The sequence below is a fragment of the Callospermophilus lateralis genome, chromosome 10, assembly GCF_048772815.1.
Source record: "Callospermophilus lateralis isolate mCalLat2 chromosome 10, mCalLat2.hap1, whole genome shotgun sequence".
Lineage (NCBI taxonomy): Eukaryota > Metazoa > Chordata > Mammalia > Rodentia > Sciuridae > Callospermophilus > Callospermophilus lateralis.
The window spans coordinates 102,527,217-102,547,330 of NC_135314.1; the positions used below are offsets into that span (position 1 = coordinate 102,527,217).

Below are 20,114 nucleotides of genomic sequence, written 5' to 3' on the forward strand. Positions count from 1 at the left end.
AAAGGTATTTGGAGAGAGAATAACTCGGTTTTCACTGTAAATTACAGGATTAGAGAGAAACTATTACATAAGCACTGTGAATCAACTGTGTTGAACTGGAATTGTATTGTATTTAAGATCTTACTCAACTTGTAGAATGCCTTTCCTTATGTAAAACAGAGTAGTTCTAAGATATACCGGTGAGGATAGTGTTTCCACAAAAATATTTAACTTGCTTTGGGCAACAGTACAAGAATTCATAGAAGTAGTAGAATTATGCTTTAGTGAACCATACAGAACATCGAAATTGCTTCATCACATTAGAGTTTCACTAAAGCAGAGAAATACAACATCTACTATACAGAAAGGGATGCGGTCCTGGAGTTTGGATTGTTAGTTTCTCTGTTTTGTTTGTGTTAAAATATATAAGACAAACTTCCCCAGTCCCATCTTTTCTCCCTGCCACTATATGCAATTCAGAAATTCTTTTGAATTCAATACTTTTATGGGACTATTAATAAGAAATCACAATGTTTAGTCAAGGGTTCAAGACTCAATCACATTGCTTACCTAAATCCATATTCCTCAGTTTTTTTCTTTTTTAATATTTATTTTTTTAGTTTTAGGTGGACACAATATCTTTATTTTACATACATGTGGTGCTGAGGATCGAACCCAGTGCCTCATGCATGGTAGGTGAACGCTCTACCACTGAGCCACAATCCCAGCCCTCCTGTGTCTTTTCTTAAATTCCTCTGCCAATGACTAAAATATTTCATTGTAGATCAGGACACTCATCTCTCTGGGCTTCAGTTTCCTCATATAGAAAAGAAGGTATTAAATTATGAAATAACCTTTATGATACTGTACAACTAAAGTAGTTTGTGATTCTAGTACCACATTAAGGATACAAAAGGCATATGCTAATAGTTTGGATCTGAAATGTCCCCCCAAGGCCCACGTATTGAAAGCTTGGTCCCCAGCCTGTGGCACTATTGAAGGAGATGTAAAAATCCTGGCCCCATGTCTTCTCTCTCTCTCTCTCTCTCTCTATCTCTCTCTTTATCTCCCTCCTTCCCTCCCTCTCTCTCCCATTCTCTGCTTTCCAGCCACCATGAGGTGAATAGGCTGCCTCCACCACAAACCTCCCAACCCACCATGGTATATTGTGCTTCCCAAAGCAACAAGACCAAGTAACCACAAGCAGAAGCTATGAGCCAAGATAAAACTTTTCTTTCATTAGGTTGATTATCTCCCACAATGATAGATAGCTAATAGCATATCATATCCAAAACAGTCAAAAATAAATTTAAACTTGTTAAACAAAGAATCTGGTTATTCTCAGGTATTCCAATTTTGATATCATTCACGGATCACTCAGTGTTAAAACCTCAGAGTCATAGTTGATTTCTTATCTGATTAATTCTAAGGCCACAGTGCCACTTAAATACCACTTCTCTCTTTCCCATATTCTTTAGAGAAGTTGAACCTTCATTATCTTTTCTGAACTGGTGAAATAGTCTCCTCTGTGACCAGGCTGCTAGCAGTTTCTTTAACCTCCAAGCTGTCATCCCCAAAATCAATGTCACCTTCCTGTCATGGGTTTGATGAAACCATTTTGATTACAAATGTCTCTTTGTGTCCTTCAGAAAGAAGTTCACATTCCTTACCCTGGCATGAAAAGTGTTCAAAAATATAAACCTAAGCTGGTATCTTTATTTCCGCCTACTCTCCATCCCATACAGCCTTACCATTCCCAAAGCAGGGGAATGATGTATTCCCAACTTCTCCATGTAACTGTGAAGCTCAAATAAGACAATGTATGCAACAGCAGCTTAGAGAAACACTTAATGCAGAAAGAGTTAATCAGTGTTCCTGGTTGTTAAATTTACTCTCAGTATGCCCTCTGCTTTCCTGCATTGGCTGTTCCTGGAGAAACACTTTTCACAGAATTTCTACCAAATTAAACCCAAGTCGTCTCTTAGATCCAATCCAAATGACTCTTCCTTTGTGAAATCTTACTCAAGATATGTCAAAATCAACCCCCACTCCCAGCACTGTATCCCACAGAATCTCCCTTAAAAATCTGTGTATCACTTTTCACTGTGCCCCAGACTATAGACGGTTCATTTTTTTCATTTAATGAATAGATTTAGAATGCCTACTGTATGGCCAACATTGTCAAGTTTTGACATAAATGATTAAATGACAAAAAGTATATTCTCTGCTTTCATCCAACTTGCATTCTAATTGGAAGAGATGGATAATAATAATAATAATAATAATAATAATAATACATAGTACCTCAGGTGTTATAAATAAGTCCAGGGCAGAGGCAGGAGGACCTGTTCTAAGTTCTTAATCTCCCCTTCCACATTGGAAGTGTTTTGTGTCCTGAGACCATCTCTTTCTCCTTCTCTACCCTTTATCACTTAATTCTGTATTTGACATTGTGGACTATGAATTTGAATTTGGTTGAACTTGACTTCATTAGTGTAAACAACATGGTAAGCAAAACCCTTCAACTCTTGTCCCAGTTACCTCCTCTGAAAGGGACATTACCAATATTTACTTTCCTGTTATTCAGTAAATAAAATGATATTTATATAAAATACTACCAAGTAGGAGACAACAAACAGGCTCTATCTAATGCCATTATTGTTGTTTTTAAGAAATGTTTTCATAAGTCTTACATTAATTGACTCTCTTATGAAACATAACCTTGTGAAAACTTTCATTTTAAAGACTATTTTTTAAAAGTTTAATAGAATTCAGTAAAATATTGTTACTTTGGGCCACCTGTAGAGATATGTAAATGGTCTTGTTACACCAGACATTTTTATTCATTAAAAGCAGGTTTTACTCAGAAAATTCTTAAACTTGTCTAATAGACTTTAAGACAACAAAAGATCAAAAAATTACTTTTTGGATGAGCAATTTAAAAAATAATAACCAAGTTCAGAAGTAGCTAGAGATATTCACATAAATAGTAATAGAAAAATCATCAGTGCATCCCAGTGGTTGTGATAAAGGGAACTTAAAAAAAAATCTTTAAAATCTTTTAGTCCAGCCTTTTATTTTACAAATTAGACCCACAGAGGAGGAATGATGTGCCAAATATATCACAAAGAGCTGGCAGAGCAAGCGCCAAGCTCCGACTTCCAGCAGATCCCTTCAAAGAAGAGGGAAAATACTGTGCTTTCTCTGCCTTCTGACTAGAAAGGGATCTATTGCCTCACAAAGGAAGATGATTTCAGTCCACCACGCTCTAAGACTTTTCTGAAGTACACACGTGTGTGCTTCCATAGTTTTCTGCCTCCCGGGTAAATATGTGACATTAAGGAATGGTTTTATGTTTCTTACCCAAGTAACCTGTTTGGGTGTTTAAAGTTTTCCTTTGAACTTCACTCCTACATGGCAAACCTGACAACCATCATCCTGATGAACCCTCTTCTGTAATAACCCATTACAGGTTCATCAACCTTAAATATTCTTTATTGTGTAGCATTACTAGTGACTGCCTCCCAAAAGACCAAAAAAATCAGCACAAAAGTGTGTCGGCTTTTTCCCCACATAATAGAGTCTTAAAGAGGAGCAGAGACTCAAATGGAGTTCAATGTGGACACTGAATCACAGATGAAAGAATCCAATCAAATGCTAACAAGAGAAAAACGTCCTAACAGAAGGGTAAGCAACAACCTGCATAAAACACCATAACCACCCTGACAACAGAGCTCTCACACCTACTCTGGGGAAATTCAACACCCCATTAGAGGGGCAAGAAGCAGACATCCTAAAGGAAAACTCTAACCAGCCAAGACAAATTGATGCGACATTTTCAGAATCATCACTGCACACATGACACCCGAGACATTTATGCTCCTTCCTCTTCTAAGTTGTTTGGGAGTTTTATAATGAGGAAATATGAGAAATCACAAAAGTAATAAGTCTTGCTCGCATATAGCTGTAAGGAGAATAAAATAAGGCCACTTCATAAAATTCCTCCTTTATGATATTTCCTTTCCTGAAATACCAAAAAAAAAAAAAAAAAAAAAAAACCTCTTCAAAAATATTAGTTTGGCAAAGGTTAATTTGCATTATTGTTGCTCCAAGTAAAATGACGGTTATTTTATGCTAACAATATTAAGAAAAATTATAAGCTAAAACAGTAATACTGGTCATAATAGTATTGGTAATCACATCGTCTCAGCATCCACACTGCCACCACCCAGTCCTGGCCACCATCTTTATTTACCTTGTATTCTGAAAATGATTCCTACCTGCTCTCCCGGGTTCCAAACTTTCCCTGCCGCTGGATTGAGTTCTGAAGTGTAAATGAGATTCTTTCCTGCTTACTCTGCAATGGCTCCTCCTTCCTCTTGGAAGAAAAGTTAACAGTTCTACCCTGAGCCATAAGGCCCTCACTTGTCCCTGCCTGTCTCTGTCATGCCCACCCTTCTCCCCTTGCTCACCTTTCTCCTGACACTTGGATTGTCACTGTTCTTTAATATACAGAGCTCCTTCCCATTTCAGAGCCTTTGCCCTTCCCACTGCATCTGTCTAGACCTTCTCCCAGGTCTTTGCATGTTTCTCTAATCCTCCTTATTCCTATTCCCTTCTATAGAAAGACCTTTCCCCTGCACCCAATCTTCCATTTCAGCCTCCCTATCTTCCCAACCTCACCCTGGCTTCATCTTCCTACCTGTTACCTCCATTGCACTCATCACCATCTGACATTGTTTTATGTATGCTCTGGTTCCTTTGTTTATCACTTGTCTTCCCTCACTTTAATGTAAGCACCAAGCAGCAGGGACTCATCTTATTTTCCTAACACTCTCTCTCCAAAGTCTAGAATAATGTCTGGCACATAATTGACAGTCTGTAAATAGTTACAGAATGAGTAGGAATAGTAATTTAGTATCTACCATGCACTGGCTAATTTATAGTGTGTCTTTAAATATTTACTTTTTAGTTATAGGTGGACACAATATCTTTATTTTATTTTTATATGGTGCTGAGAATCACATGCAGTGCCTGATGCATGCTAGGTGAGTGCTCTACCTCTGAGCCACAACCCCAGCCCTGATTTATAGTATTTTTAATACTAAGCACACAAATATACAAAAATGCATAAATCCCATCAGATAAACATTCTCATTTTGTTATATAAGAAGAAAAGTGTTCAGAGAGGTTGAGTAAATTCCCCCAAAGTAGTACACAAAATAAGTGACTGAGCCAATATTGAAATCCAAAGAACTTAAGGCTCTATTTTCTTTCTATTGTAAAGCACAATGTTTAAATATATTAAAGTTAAAACCAGGTGTGGTAGCACATGCCTGTAATCTCAGCAGCTTGAGGGGCTGAGGCAGGGGGATCGCGAATTCAAAGTCAGCCTCAGCAATCACGAGGCAGTAAGCAACTCAGACCTGTTTCAAAATAAAATACAAAATAGGGCTGTTGATGTGGCTCAGTGGTTAAGTGGCCCTGAGTTAAATCCCTGGTACCAAAAAAAAAAAAAATTAAAAATAATAGTTGAAAATAGTATTTCTCAAGTACTAGACACTTTTATAAGTACTATATATGTATTAGATCAATTATTTTTTATGAAAACCACCAATATTGATGCTTTATCTCATCTTGTACATAAGAAAGCTAAGGCTCAGAGAGGGTAAGTAACTTATCTGGGTAACCAAGCCAGTATGTAGAAAATGTGAGATTCAAGACCAGGTCATCTGGATTTAGAATCTGTGTTTCTAAACCCTCTGGACTACAAGTAAGATCAGATGAGTCTTTCATTTCTAAACTGAGATAAGTAAAATACAAATGATGTCAATACCCCCAGAAAAATCACACTACAACATTCCTGCAGAAGCATCACTGTCCTCCCCACCACCACCACAACCACTGCTGTCTTCTGGGGTGTCTCAGAACCCAGAATACAAGAAGACCTGGGAACCACCCAGAGGAGGCTGCAGGCTATCATGCTGGTGACCAAAAAGTTAGGAATAATAGGCAGTATTTTGTAAAGCATTTCAATCTATAATTTACATAGCATTTTGATAGAAACATCCCCAACTAGTTTTAATAAAGGAATTTATTTTATATAAAGTCAGGCCAACCAAACTATTTTATACCAAATTGTTTTGAACCAAATTATTTTATGATAACCACTGGTAGCTGGTTTTCACACCTACTTTCAAGATGAGGAAACCTAGATCCAGGAAGACTCAAACCTATACCATTTGTTCAAAACCAAACAGAAATAAAGGGGGAAGTTTTCCGCAGAGTCAATACATTGGCCTGAGGCTACTATCTTTAGGCTCCTGCCTTCAAGATTCACCCTTGCCTAGCATCTGGGAACTTGGTTTTTAGAACATAGGTTAAGTGGTAAAATCTGACTGTTGAAAATATATGAATCTTTTTTATGGTGAACATCCACTTTCTGTCTGAGAACTTAGAATTTTGATGGGTACAGGTGCCTTTGTGATCAACCCCAGGTGAAAACTTCAACCTTGAGTCACAGTCTTACCTAAGCAGATTCATTGCACACATGTTAATTCATTTTAACTACTACTGCAAGAGTGTTGTACGCACCGATCTCACAGGAAGGACAGAGCATAGGAAGCCTACGCATGGAATCTCCAGATTCTGCCTGAGAAATGTACTTTTTTTCCCTTACTGATCTGGCAGTGTATCCTTACTGTGCTTCTGTAATAAATCTTGACTGTGTGTGTTCTGCTGAAATCTGTGAATCCCTCTAGCAACTCACAATATGCAGGTAGCCTTTGGAGTCCTTGAGACATTAAAATGAGAGGAACCATTGACAGCAGAGTGAAGGCACCTCTGTAGATACTCAGGAGCCAAGAAATCCACTGGATTAACATCTGATCTGATAATTCACACCCAAAGTTGGAAGCTAGCACCTCTGGTATAGAAGTCACTGATATTAATAGTAGGGTTGTGCCTCTAATAATTGTTAACAGTTAATTCACTATCAGGCAAAAAAAAAGGAGAGAGGCTACCTGAGCAATTGAAGTATAAACCCCAAAATTTTCCAAGTGAGTTAAAATTATAGTAGAGAATTTGGCTTTTCTTGGACGCAACTCTGAATACTGATTAGCAGCCCAAAGAGGCAAATTTATTCAAATCTACCTCCCTAAAACAAATGCCATCTTCTCCGTGGGAGTAAAATGGTGTGGAACTATATATAGGGTACACCATTTAAAATTTCTTTTTCAGGAAAATTCCTCTCCACACTCCTTTGCATTAGCTGTATTTGTATCCTGGGTAGCAGCTGAACCTCATTTCAAAAGAGATGGCTCACTAATCCCTTGGGCCTTGTTCTGATACCATGTTGTATAATCTATGAATGAGTCGTGCAACCTATACAAACACTATACAGTTTGTTGCAAAATCTCTTAATAGATGTCTACTTCGTGGTAAACTCTTTAGTCCATGGCATGTCAGCTTTCTTTTAACACTAGCCCCATATCAAGTTTTTCAGAAAGAAACTGATGTTCTCACACACAGAGAAGACTCAGACACATATACACGTATGTGCATACACATAAGACACATATTAGAGGAGATTTGAAACCAAAAATCACTTAACTAGAATTGGCACCCCTTTCTCAAGTGGCTGAGAAACATCCAATTAGAGTGGAAATGGTGATTCTTATGTAGAAAACCTGGTAGCCCAATGCTCCCATCACTATATTTATAAGGCAGGGTTAAACTCAACAGGGGAAATATATTTCCATATATTAGAGTACTCATTTTTCTTGGGGAAAAAAAAATGGATGCCCAGGTTGAAAAAGTATGCTATATCCTTAGGTAGATGGGAAAAAGTGATGGCAATTGAAGATTGCATCATTGCCTGCACCATGGGAGCTTGTTTTGGTCCTAGGGTTGCTTATGCAACTTCTCCACTCCACCTTTGGAGTCATTAAATTCTGATGGAAAAAGGAGAATCGAAGCCCTATATTTACAAACCACTAAAATATTCAGGAAAATATGTAACCTTCTCCTTCAGAGAATTGAAACTTCCCGAAAGATGGCGAGGCACCCAATGCCATGCATCTGACAACAGTACTTCTAGGGAAAGGAGGGAGCACGGAGAAGAGATGGAGATCTGGAGTTCGAAACACACAGGACATCATAGGCTCATGTTTTTGTTAAAGGGAAATGTTTAAAGTGCCTCCTTCCCATCACACGTCTCCAGCGCCATGTGGTGGGTCAGGAAGTGTGTTTCAAAGAAAGGCTAAGTACTTCCCAATCACCTTGGGAAAAACTGTAGGTGAGGAGGGGAAGTCTTTCTTACTGAGGTGGCATCATAGTTTTGAACAACCAATAAAAACAAGAAAAAAGAAAACATATATCAATAAAAAAAAAATAGCATAAATCCCCTATGGCAACCAGGACCCTGCCTGCAACATGAAAAACAATTAGATAAGTCTGCCCAGACTGGAAGTTTCTACAAGTCAAAGAGCATATTTTTCTTCTTTATGTGTGCCGTTTTTTTACCCGAGGAAGGTATCAGCTTAACAATGTATTTCTGAATGAATGAAACAGAGTTGATTCCTTTATCTAAAATGCTGCCATATCTACCTCTATTTGAGCCTGTTAAAAATGTATACTTGTAGCTGGGTGTGGTGATGCATGCCTGCAATCTTAACTGCTTGGGATGCTGAAGAGATAGATTGCAAGTTCAAAGCCAGCCTCAGCAATTTAGCAAGACCCTGTTTCAAAAATAAAAAAAAATAATAATAATAATAAAAAGCACTGAGAATGTGGCTCAGTGCATAAGCAACCCCGGGACCAAAGCAAACAAACAAATAAACAAAAAAGAACTATATACATGTTGTGAATCCATGGCAAAGTTTTTCTTAATTCCTCTGTTTACATAAATTCTCTGCCTTCTAAGAATACTCATGGTGTTCCATTATCTTGGTAGTGATTATATAAGTGTGAAATAAAGACATCTGTTATTTTATTTTATTCTTTTATTTTTCCCCATCCCACACCATCCCTGAACCCCATGTACTATAAAGTCCTTGAAGGTCATATACATCTTTATGGCCCTTTGTTTGTTCTGGGATAAGGCATAGTATCTTAGTAATCAGGAGTTCAGATTATTTTAATTTGATTTTATACTCATGTAAAATGGTCTACAGGTTATTTTCTCCTGTTTATACCTCTCACATGCCATAATTATCTTTAAATAATATCACAATATTCATCCCCCATTTTATTGTGTGAAACAAATCGTTATTGCCATATTTATTAGGCATAATTGCATAGTGGTATCCTAATACTGTACATATTTCTATTCCTTGCCACTAGCAACTGAAATATCTTCATTTATGAACATTTTATTGTTTTTAGAAAGACCTACTTCTCCCATCCTGAGCTGGGTAGATATGCTCGTTTTATAATTTCACCTGATGTTGTACATCAGGTTGAACTGGATATACTCAGTGGGAATCCTGAGGATAAAGGTTGCCTCACTGGATGACTCGTTAATCCTCATCGGTCAAAACACTTCTGACTTCTCGTTTGTAAAATGAGATTTTTAAAACTTTCATCATTATTTATTAAGCATCCACTATTCCCTGGGAACCTAATAAAAGATACTGAATTCAAAGAGCTTAAAAATAAAGCATCCAGTTGAAGTAAGGGGACATGGTAGGAACGCTCACCCGGGGTCACTCCATTTCCAGTGCTTTACATATTAAGAGGTACCAATTTTATATCAGCTCAGATGCACAATTTGTAAGAAGGCCAGCAAATGATTCTAAGAGAGATTGTATCTTGGTGACAGAAAAAGTATCAGGATTAGAGGCGCCACAGCTGGATCAGTCCAATAAGAAAAAGAAAGGCAAGATTAACGATTAATTCAGAGTATTAAAAAGTTTTGCAGGAAGAATAATCTTTCTTTTTTGCAGAGATATGAAGAAGTTGCCTACATGAAGACAAACACTCTGAACACTTCCTGTTTTCCCTATAAGAAGGAAATGTTTATTTTATACACCAAGTACCATAACCATCAACTTTTTATTTGAGTCACAAAATTCCACCTAAAACGAATCATGACCAGACTTCCAAGCAGGCATATTTAAAAACAAATCCTAATTTCTCACTCCAGACAATGAGGCAGATTCTTTTTACCCTTAGCTTCCTTATGTTCAAACAAGTCAAAGAGTAGTAAGTAACTATATTTACAAAATGAATTCATCAAAAAAAAAGAAAATAAATGAGAATGGATTTTAATCTTTGGCCCTATTCTTCTTATCTCTTTCCATTTATCTTAGTGGGATAGTTTTTATTTTCCCTTGCTATAGAATTAGTTAAATTAAACATAGAATAATTGTTTTCATGTAATCAACCCCATGGGTATAAACATCAAATAATTCTAATAAGTATCCATGGTAAAATCATGTTTTTGAATATAGAGTTCTTTTTCAGTCTCTTTTTTAACTTAACAGCTTAAAGAAGTATCGATTATTTTTATTATTTCTACCCTATTTGTTGCATAGTCATAGAAAGTAGAGCCCAAGGGAAATTTCATGATCATATAATCCAATTCACTAATTTTACAGTGCAGTAAAAATAAATAAATAAAGACATTTAATAACAGTGCAAGTCTCATGATCCCATGATCTTGCCCCTTTGTTCCACCTCCTCCCTACCACAAAGCGTTCCTGAGGGGAAACTTCACCTTGTTCTCAACTGCAATTAAGAATGCACCTTCCAAAGACTACTCTGACAAGAAACCTCATATAAATCATGTCTGAACCATTTGAAATTTGCTAATAGATCTTGACTTTGAAAGTTTACCTCTGAAGTCCACACTTTATATTCAAAAGTGTTTCTTACGTAAAAACGTTTCTTATTAAAAATGAATTAATTCCAATGATCAAAATTCAACTCCCAAGAATTTTAAAACACACTGGTCCAAGAAATTTAACTTAGGTAAATGACTTCCTACTAATTATACCTTAAATACATCTGAGTGTTTATAAAAATACATAAATAAATAAAATTTCAGCTAAAACTCCAGGGAAGTATTGCTGTTTGCAAAACATAGCTTCAGAAGGAATGTTAATTTTCTATTTTGTCAAATATAATTTGCAGCTCTGCATAAATGAATTTTCCAATTGCAATAGAAAGTCTAAATTTTTTATTTCCTTAATCAAAATTCATCATATATGGAGAAAACAGTAAAGAGGAGATCTTTTTAAAAGATGCAATTGTATTCTGTTCTTACAATATTTTTTCTCAAAATAAAGCATCTTGTGTCAAATTTAAAAATAAGCAATAACATTTAAAAATATTGTTTCAATGTTGAGTGGTGAAATAATGCTCCAGAAAGAAATAAACTAAAAAGTATAACAAAAGTAAATTAGAGTGAATGTTAAAAACTAGAAAAAGTTGCTATAAGTGATAGAAATGTTTTCTTGATTACTATTGTTTCTGATTATGTTTTTGAGTCAATGGAAAAATAATCCCATTATTAAATGTTGTATAATAACAGATGTATTTATTTATGAAAATGGTATTTCAACTGGAATTATAAGATTAATTAGCTTTGATATCATAGATTATTTGCATATGTTAAATTTAAGTTCATAAATCTCTTCAAAAACAAATCTGAACATTTAAAAAATTTAAGCCTCTTGAAATAAAAATCTATGCCTATCATATTTATTATTAGTTTTAGAATTTAGTACCAGAATTTAGTACACAGAAATTGCTTGATAAAAATGCCCCAATATGAGTGAAAGTATGAATACTTTCTGTATCATCAGAATCCTCATTAAAACAGCAAATATATTGAGTCCAGTTTAAGCAGAAATTAGATTTATTAGATGAAATCAGATAACCCCAGAGTTCCCATGAGAACCAGAAGGTCAGTCAAGTACCACAGTTCTGTAGCCAGAAATAATTTTCAAAACAGAGTGGGACTATTCTAGGACAGTCCTTTGCCACTGCTACTGAGCACAGACACTGTGGCTTGCCCTGCTGACACTGCATTGCACTGGTCCCTGAACTTGTACCTTAAATCTTTCTTGCTATTCTTTGTCAATGAAATCAATATATGGCACTCACATTCTACTTTCTAACTTCTTCCCCTTGTATAATCTTTAAGCACATGATTTGCTTCATGGGAGAGGTTTTATCAAACAATTCCTTCCTGAAGATGACATGTTTCTGTTCTTCCAACTTCTACTTTCTCACCAGCAATTGATCAACCATTAAACTGATACATAAACTTAGGTTTTTATTACATTGGCACTCCAGTTTTAGTCATAAATTCCTGTATAGTAGTGAAATGCAAGGTTCTCAATTCCTGGTGACCACATCCATGTAAAATTCCCTTTGCTGGAGCATGGGGAGACCTGTAATGTTCCTTAACAAATAGAAAGTGTCAAAGGACACTTTGGAGTGTCTCTCTCTTGATTTTGTAACATTATATAGTAAAATGTAAAATCTAAGCAAACTAGAGACACTCTTCTACTTACCTTGAGGAAGGAAACAGACACGTGTGAACAATCTATAGAGAAGGTCACATGACAGGGAATTGCCGGTGCTCTCTGGAATCTGAGACCAGCCTTCAGTTGACAACTGGTTAAAAACTGAGACCCTCCCATCATACAATCACAAAGAAATAAACCACTGATAACCTTCATGCTATTGGAAGAAGATTATTCCCCATTCATGCTTCCAAATAAAAAGGAACCCCATTGATATCTCGATTGAAACCTTGTAAAACAGTGAACTGAACTGTCCCTAACATCTTACCCCATGAAAGCTCTGAAATGATAAATGTGTTATTTTAAGCTCTAAATTTGTGACAACTGAGTACACAATAATAAATACTAATCCATCTTCTTATTACAATTCAATTTTATGACCCTTATTTATTTTTTGCATACTTTTATCACTTTTTTATTTGAAACTTTTTGTTTTGGTAATTTTAAACATACAGAAAAATCACAAGAAAATCTAATATACCTTTTATTCACATTCGTCAATTGTTCATATCTTGCCCATTTGCTATATTGTTTACTTTCTTACATATGTGTGCATGAGTTTTCTTCTGAGTGTTTGAGAATAAATTGAAAAATGTTTGTTTATCCTGACTAAATACTTCAGTGTGTATTTCTCCCTCTCAAGAAATGACACTTTGTTGCCTTCTAGTTTAATTATTAAAAACAGGTGATTTATGTTTAGTTTCCTAATCTATAGTTCATAGTGAAATATAATTGTACTAATAAAGTGCTGTTTTAGTCAGCTTTTCCATAGCTGTGACCAAAACACTTAACCACAACAACTTAGAGAAGGGAAAGTTTACTAGAGGCTCCCAGTTTCAGAGGTCTCAGTCCACAGACAATGACTCCATTGCTCTGGGCCCAAGTGAGGCAGCACATCATGGGATAAGGAAAACGGCTCCCCTCGTGGCAACAAGGGAGCAGAGAGGGTGAGGGTGGGAGTCCCTCAGCCCACCCTCCCGCAGAAAAGATGCATCCTTCCAGGGCACTACCCCACCTGCTTACAGTTACCACCCATCATTCAAACTAGGATGGACTGATTAGGTTACAGCTCTCATAATCTAATCACTTCACTACGCATATTCCTGCATTTATGAAAGTTTTGGGGGGTCACCTCACATTCAAACTATAGGAAGTCCTTTGAAGCTAATTTCTTTGTTCTAGGATTCAGATTGTACTCATGTCATTTCAATTTTGTTTCCTTTATTCCAGAATTGTTTCTTAGACTGTCTCTGTCATTCTTGACCTGACATTTCTAAGCATACAATCAGGGTTTATTTGAATTTCTTCATGACTGGATTCAACATATTCATGATGGGCAGGGACACCACAGGGATGATGCTGTGTCTTTCCGGTGGCACTATTCAGGAAGCAGATGATGTCTGCACTGGGGGTGTTTCTGGCATTGGGGTTCAGTGAACCATAATGTTATGAGCATACTTACACAAGTCTTTTTGTCACTGTTGTGTTTCTCTTGTGTAACTACCTAGGCTTATTGCTTTTGGTCATAGGATATATATATCTTTAACCAGACAAAACCCCTGCAAACCTTTTTTAAAGGTTCCCTCTATTGTATACAATTCACATCCTCACCTTCTATTAGTTTCATCTGTCCATGTACTGTTCAATTGTCTTTGTTGTCTTTTTTTAATTTTTTAAAATTTATATATGATGGGCAGAATGCATTACAATTCTTATTACACATATAAAGCACAATTTTTCATATCTCTGGTTGTGTACGAAGTATATTCACACCAATTTGTGTCTTCATACCTGTATTTTGGATAATAATGATCATCACATTCCACCATCATTAATAACCCTATGCTCCTCCCTTTCCCTCCAACCCCTCTGCCCTATCTGGAGTTTGTCTATTTCTCCCATGTTCCCCTTCTCTACCCCACTATGAATCAGCCTCCTTATATCAGAGAAAACATTTGTCACTTGTTTTTTTAGGATTGGCTAACTTCACTTAGCATTATCTTCTCTAACTCCATCCATTTACTTGCAAATGCCATGATTTTATTCTCTTTTATTGCTGAGTAATATTCCATTGTGTATATATGCCACAATTTTTTTTATTCATTCATCTACTGAAGGACATCTAGGTTGGTTCCACAGTTTAGCTATTGTGAGTTGTGCTGCTATAAACATTGATGTGGCTGTGTCCCTACAGAACAGGTGACACAGAGACTAACCCACAAAACTACATTTATCTTGTATTAGACAAAGGTGCCAAGAACATGCATTGGAGAAAAGATAGCCTCTTCAACAAATAGTGGTAGGAAAGCTGGAAGTCCATATGCAACACAATGAAATTAAACCCCTATCTCTCACCATGCACAAAATTCAACTTAAAATGGATCAAGGACTTAGGAATAAAAGCAGAGACACTGTGTATAATAGAAGAAAAAATAGGCCCTAATCTCCATCATGCAGGATTAGGCCCCAAATTCCTTAAAAAATTCCTATAGTGCAACAATTAAAATAAAAAATGGGATGGACTCAAACTAAAAAGTTTCTTCTCAGCAAAAGAAACTATCAATGAGGTGAACAGAGAGCCTACATCTTGGGAGCAAATCTTTACCCTTCACATATCAGATAGAGCACTAATCACTAGGATATATAAAGAACTCAAAAAGCTAAGCACCAAAAATAATAATAATAATAATAATAACCCAATCAATAAATGGACCAAGGACCTGAACAGATATTTCTCAGAAGATGATATACAATCAACAAATATATGAAAAAAATTTCATCATCACTAGCAATTAGATAAATGCAAATCTAAACTATGCTAAGATTTCATCTCACTCCAGTCAGAATGGTGGTATTATGAAGACAAACAACAATAAGTGTCGGTGAGGATGTGGGGAAATGGTACACTCATACATTGCTGGTGGGACTGCAAATTGGTGCAGCCAATATGGAAAGCAGTATGGAGATTTCTTGGAAAATTGGGAATGGAATCACCATTTGACCCAGCTATCCCTCTCCTTGTCTATACCCAAAGGTCTTTGTTGTCTTTTTAACATTAACCATTTTGGTAGGTTGGTAGTGTCACTTTACTTTCATTTTTTAAATTCGTTCTAATAAGTTATACAGCAGAATGCTCTTCAATTCATTGTACACAAATGAAGCACAATTTTTCACTTCTCTGGTTGTACACGAAGTAGGGTCACACCATTGGTGCAATCATTCATGTACCTAGGGAAATGACTTTACTTTCATTTTAAATTGTGATCCCTACACCTGGTGATGTTGAGCACTTTTTTCATGTGCTTATTGGCTATTTGTGTATCTTCCTTTGTAAGCTATCAATTCAAGTCTTTTGCTCATTTTTGCATTGTATTTTAGTTATTGAATTGTGGGAAATCTTCATATCTTCTGGATAAAAATTCTTCATCACATATATGGTTTACAAATAATTTCTCCAAATGTATGATTTGTCTATTCATCTTATTACCAATCACTTTATAAAAAGTTTTTAATTTTGCTGAAGTCCAATTTATCCACTTTTCTTTATGCTGATTACTTCATTTGTTTTTTCTAAACTTTTCTGGGAAGTATATATGTTTTTCCTAGACATCTTAAATTAGTGCCTAAATTAATAAGAATATTAATGATTTTAATAACATGTTTGTAATTTGAAATTATTACATTCCATTTCACCTTTTCTTTATTCTTTGTCCAATCCAATATTTCTTGCCTGGAGACTCTAGAGGATATTTCTTAATATCTGGAGACATTTTTGTTTGTCATAACTGGAGGAAAGGGTGCTATTAGCATGAAGTAGTAGAGGCTAGGGAATTTGCTAAACATTCACACAGGCAGTCCCTTACAACAAACAATTGCCCCTCCAGTCAAGTACAGTGCCCATGCCTTTAACTCCAGCTAATTGGAAGGTTGAGACAAGATGATAGAAAGTTCAAGGGCAGCCTAAGTAACTTAGGGAAACACGGAACAAAAACAAAAAGGCTGCATATGTATCTCAGAGGCAAAACAATTTCCCAGCATCCACAGATGCACAAGGCTCTGGTTCAATCCCCAGTAACCACCACCCCTCTGCAAAAAAAAAAAAAAAAAAAAAAAAAATCCTTCCCAAAATGTCAGTTGTGGCGAGGTTGAGAAACCCCTTTTTAATGTCTAATCTGAACTGGAGGAAGGAAGCAACACTATTTATATCTTGGTTTCATTAACTTATAACTGAGATCATTACATGTTTGAGCCAATGGAAATTGAATAGCATGACTCATATGCAAGTGCCTAGGTTAATCTGAAATCCCTGAGACTTCCTTCATCACAGAAATCTAAACCAGTGCTTTTTGTGGCTGAAGAAACAAAAACGAGAGCAGATTTGCCTCGTATAGAAGGAGTCCCATTAGTAAAGGGTTACTGCTCAAGCTAAATTAAAACAAATCAGTGACATTTTTCTCCCCATTATGTGCACAAATCTCCCATAAAAATCAATGAAAGCTGCATCTGTGTAACTGAGATCAGAATGCAGCTAATTCCAGCTCTAACTTGCTATCCCTTCCAGGGCTCATAAACCCCACAATCATTGCTCAGGAACAGGAGGACCCTGTGATAAATACACCAGCTCAAGCCAAATCCTGGATGAATCATCCAGATCACTCAGTTCTCTGGTTTATTAGGCAGCTGAGGAATCTTAAGGTTCTGGATGCAGTCACAACTGGAGCACAACTCCAGGGAATAATCCTGAATCGAAGGAGGAGCTACTGCACTTAAAAAAAAAAGAAAAAAAAAAAGTTTGTTTCTCCCAATTATTAAAGTGACCTATATTTCCTCTAAAGATCTTTTTATTATAAACAATAAGTAAAAACATTACTTATGAATTCATCATCTAGAAGCCTATTACATGTACAGTAGATTTCACTTTAGAGAGATTTGTCTATGCAATTCTTTTTTTGTTTGCTGGTTTGTTTTCTTTTTTTACTTAAAGATCTAGCTTTATATACAATTTTATACCCTGGATCTTTCATAGAATATTTTCCATTGTAGCTAAAAAAATTAAATCTTTGAAATATTACTCTGATGTGCACCTGCTAGGCTTGGATATGGATTGTGTGTCTCCCAAGGGTTCATGTGTTGGAAGCCTGGTCCTTAGTGTGTGGCACTAAGAGATGGTAGGACCTCTAAGATGGGCCACTGAGAGTTCCTTAAGTCCTTTGGGGAGATGCCCTCAGAAGGTTTTACCATAGCTCTCATGACCATAGGTCTCATGACCTCTGACCTCCCCCAACTCCAGAATCACCCCTGGCTTCCTGTTTTGAGATGATATCATCTCTTCCTTCACATCTGCAATTCATCATGAGGTCTTATACAGAACCACGCCCATGCTGACACCATACCCTTGAACCTCCAGTATGATGAGGAAACAAACCCCTTTTCTTTAGCAAGTTATCTTGCCTCTGGTGTTTGATTATAGTAACAAAAAATGTACTCAAATAATCAGTCACCAATCAGTCACCAGGTTTCACTGTTATTTAATTTTAACATTTATTTCATGTGGGGCATTATGGGAAGCCACCCGTGAGCTATTTGAGCATCTTCACTCAGCCAAGAGACAAGGAGATTTAGGTTTGTCATTGCAATCTGTTTTGTGGCTCCTCCCACTCTATGTATTGCACAAGGCACTGACCTCTGCCTTCCTTGGGCTAGGGGAACCCATCTAGTAGCTCTGGAGTTGGGCGTCCCCCGTTGTAAACCCGACAACCCACCTCCTTCCTTATTTAACAAAGAACATTCTATGGAAAACCTTTGAAGTTTCCCCCACATAATAAAGCAAACATGCTCTAGCTCTCTTTTTCCAGTGTGGAAGCTGGACCTCTAAGGTCAAAGAGTCTTCCCGCCCTTACTTTCTAAAATTACTTTTCCCCCCGGGCCTTCTTTTCTTAGCTTTGTTTCACAGCCAGCTCTCTTCCTGCAGAGGAACCCCAAATTCCATCACCTGCACTGAACAGGGGCAAGAGAGCATCTAGGTTGCTCCATTTGGGATAATGCAGTAGCAATTATCTTTCTGAATATATCTGTTCCTCATTTTAGTTTTTCATAGATTATAATCTCAAAAGCAGAATTACAGAATCGATTTACACTGCTTTAAAACTATATATAAATGTATATATTGCAAATTTTTTCTGAAAAGCATTGTGTCAATCTACATTCCCCAGGGCAGTATATTTTCCTCATCTTACTATCAACCCAGTAGATTTCTAACTCAACTACTTATATTAAATACGATAATATTTATTTCAGCTTCTCTCTCTCTCTGAAGGAGATAACAAGCGAATCTCAGCAGACAAACTTGTTAGTAATAATTTGCCCTTCAGTTGATAACAATGCAGAATGTCATCCTGTCAAATATCAAAGAAATAAAAGATTCTGACAATGCAGAGTACTGATCTGCAATGGTAGCCGTCTTAACTTTCAAGATAATATAACCTTTGCCTTCATATAATTTTAAAAGATCCCCGTGTACATTTAAATATAAAGTCAATTACAATATTTTTAAAATTCATCTTCATGTATGGGGGGGGCGCAAAAATCCTGTACCTGCACCTTCATGAAATGACCCACCTTAATTATAACTAGCATGTTCAGATGTGTCAATGGGAATCAGAACGGATGCCGAAAATGAGGAGATGATCATAGTGAAAGAAGAAGCAGTCTCTTAAGGCTTGGGGCTGAGTGTTTTCACCTTTGGGTCATCAATTCCAGGAAGAACAATCATTTTGTCTACTGTTCCCTTTCCCCCATTCTGTTAATTTGACTATATTGTATTGGCCCAGGGAGTAGAAATGAGAAAGAGACTAAGAAAATAAAAGCAAGAGATAAAGAAAAAAAGATATTCTTTAGTAGGCCAAAAACAGGGTGGGAGCTAGTTATCAATGTAGCATGTTGAGAGAGGAAAGAGCTTTCAGAGTAGCACAGAAAGCTGAAGATCAAGTTGGTTGTGACTGGAGTCATAATCCTAAACTGCCTCTTGTGATTTTTAGACTCATCTGGAGGACAGAGGTCATCTCAAGTTTTGTTTTAATTTATAGTAAAAGATTCAGTACTCTCCATATGGTAAATATTCATAGCTTGTTTTTCTCTTGGGGTATTTATTTAGTAATTCATCAAATATTTATGAAATGCCTACTATGTACACAATACTGTTCTAGGTAGGCACTGGGAAACCAGTGGTGAGCAAAGCAAGGAAGTTCCCTGCCCTCATCCAGTGTAAGCTTAGAGCTCCATCTATAAAAGCAGGTCACTTTTTCTGGAGGCGATTGTTTGCCAATTCGATTTTTTTAAAAATATTACATTTAATATTATTTACCTTAATCACTAAGATTTTCTGTATTCCTTTAAATCTTGTACTTAATATAAGGACCTTATTCAATTTATCCTCACTCCAGCCCTAGTGAGCTTTGTTTTTGAAAAATTGACAAGCAAATTTTAAGATGAAAATCCCTTGGGATATCAAAGATATCAATTTATCCAGACCACAAAACACAATAGCAGCAGCAATAGCAGTTACTCATCTTTGGAAAACTTCTTAGGGAAAAAAAAAACATT

General features: G+C 36.4%; 2 pseudogenes; one reads left to right on the plus strand and one right to left on the minus strand.

The window, feature by feature from the left end:
• Nucleotides 1-9,508, minus strand: part of LOC143407903 (dual specificity protein phosphatase 1 pseudogene) — a 36,469-nt pseudogene extending 26,961 nt beyond the window's left edge.
• A 152-nt stretch (nt 9,509-9,660) lies between these two features.
• LOC143407904 (transcription factor Sp3 pseudogene) overlaps nt 9,661-20,114 on the plus strand; it is a 49,688-nt pseudogene continuing 39,234 nt past the window's right edge.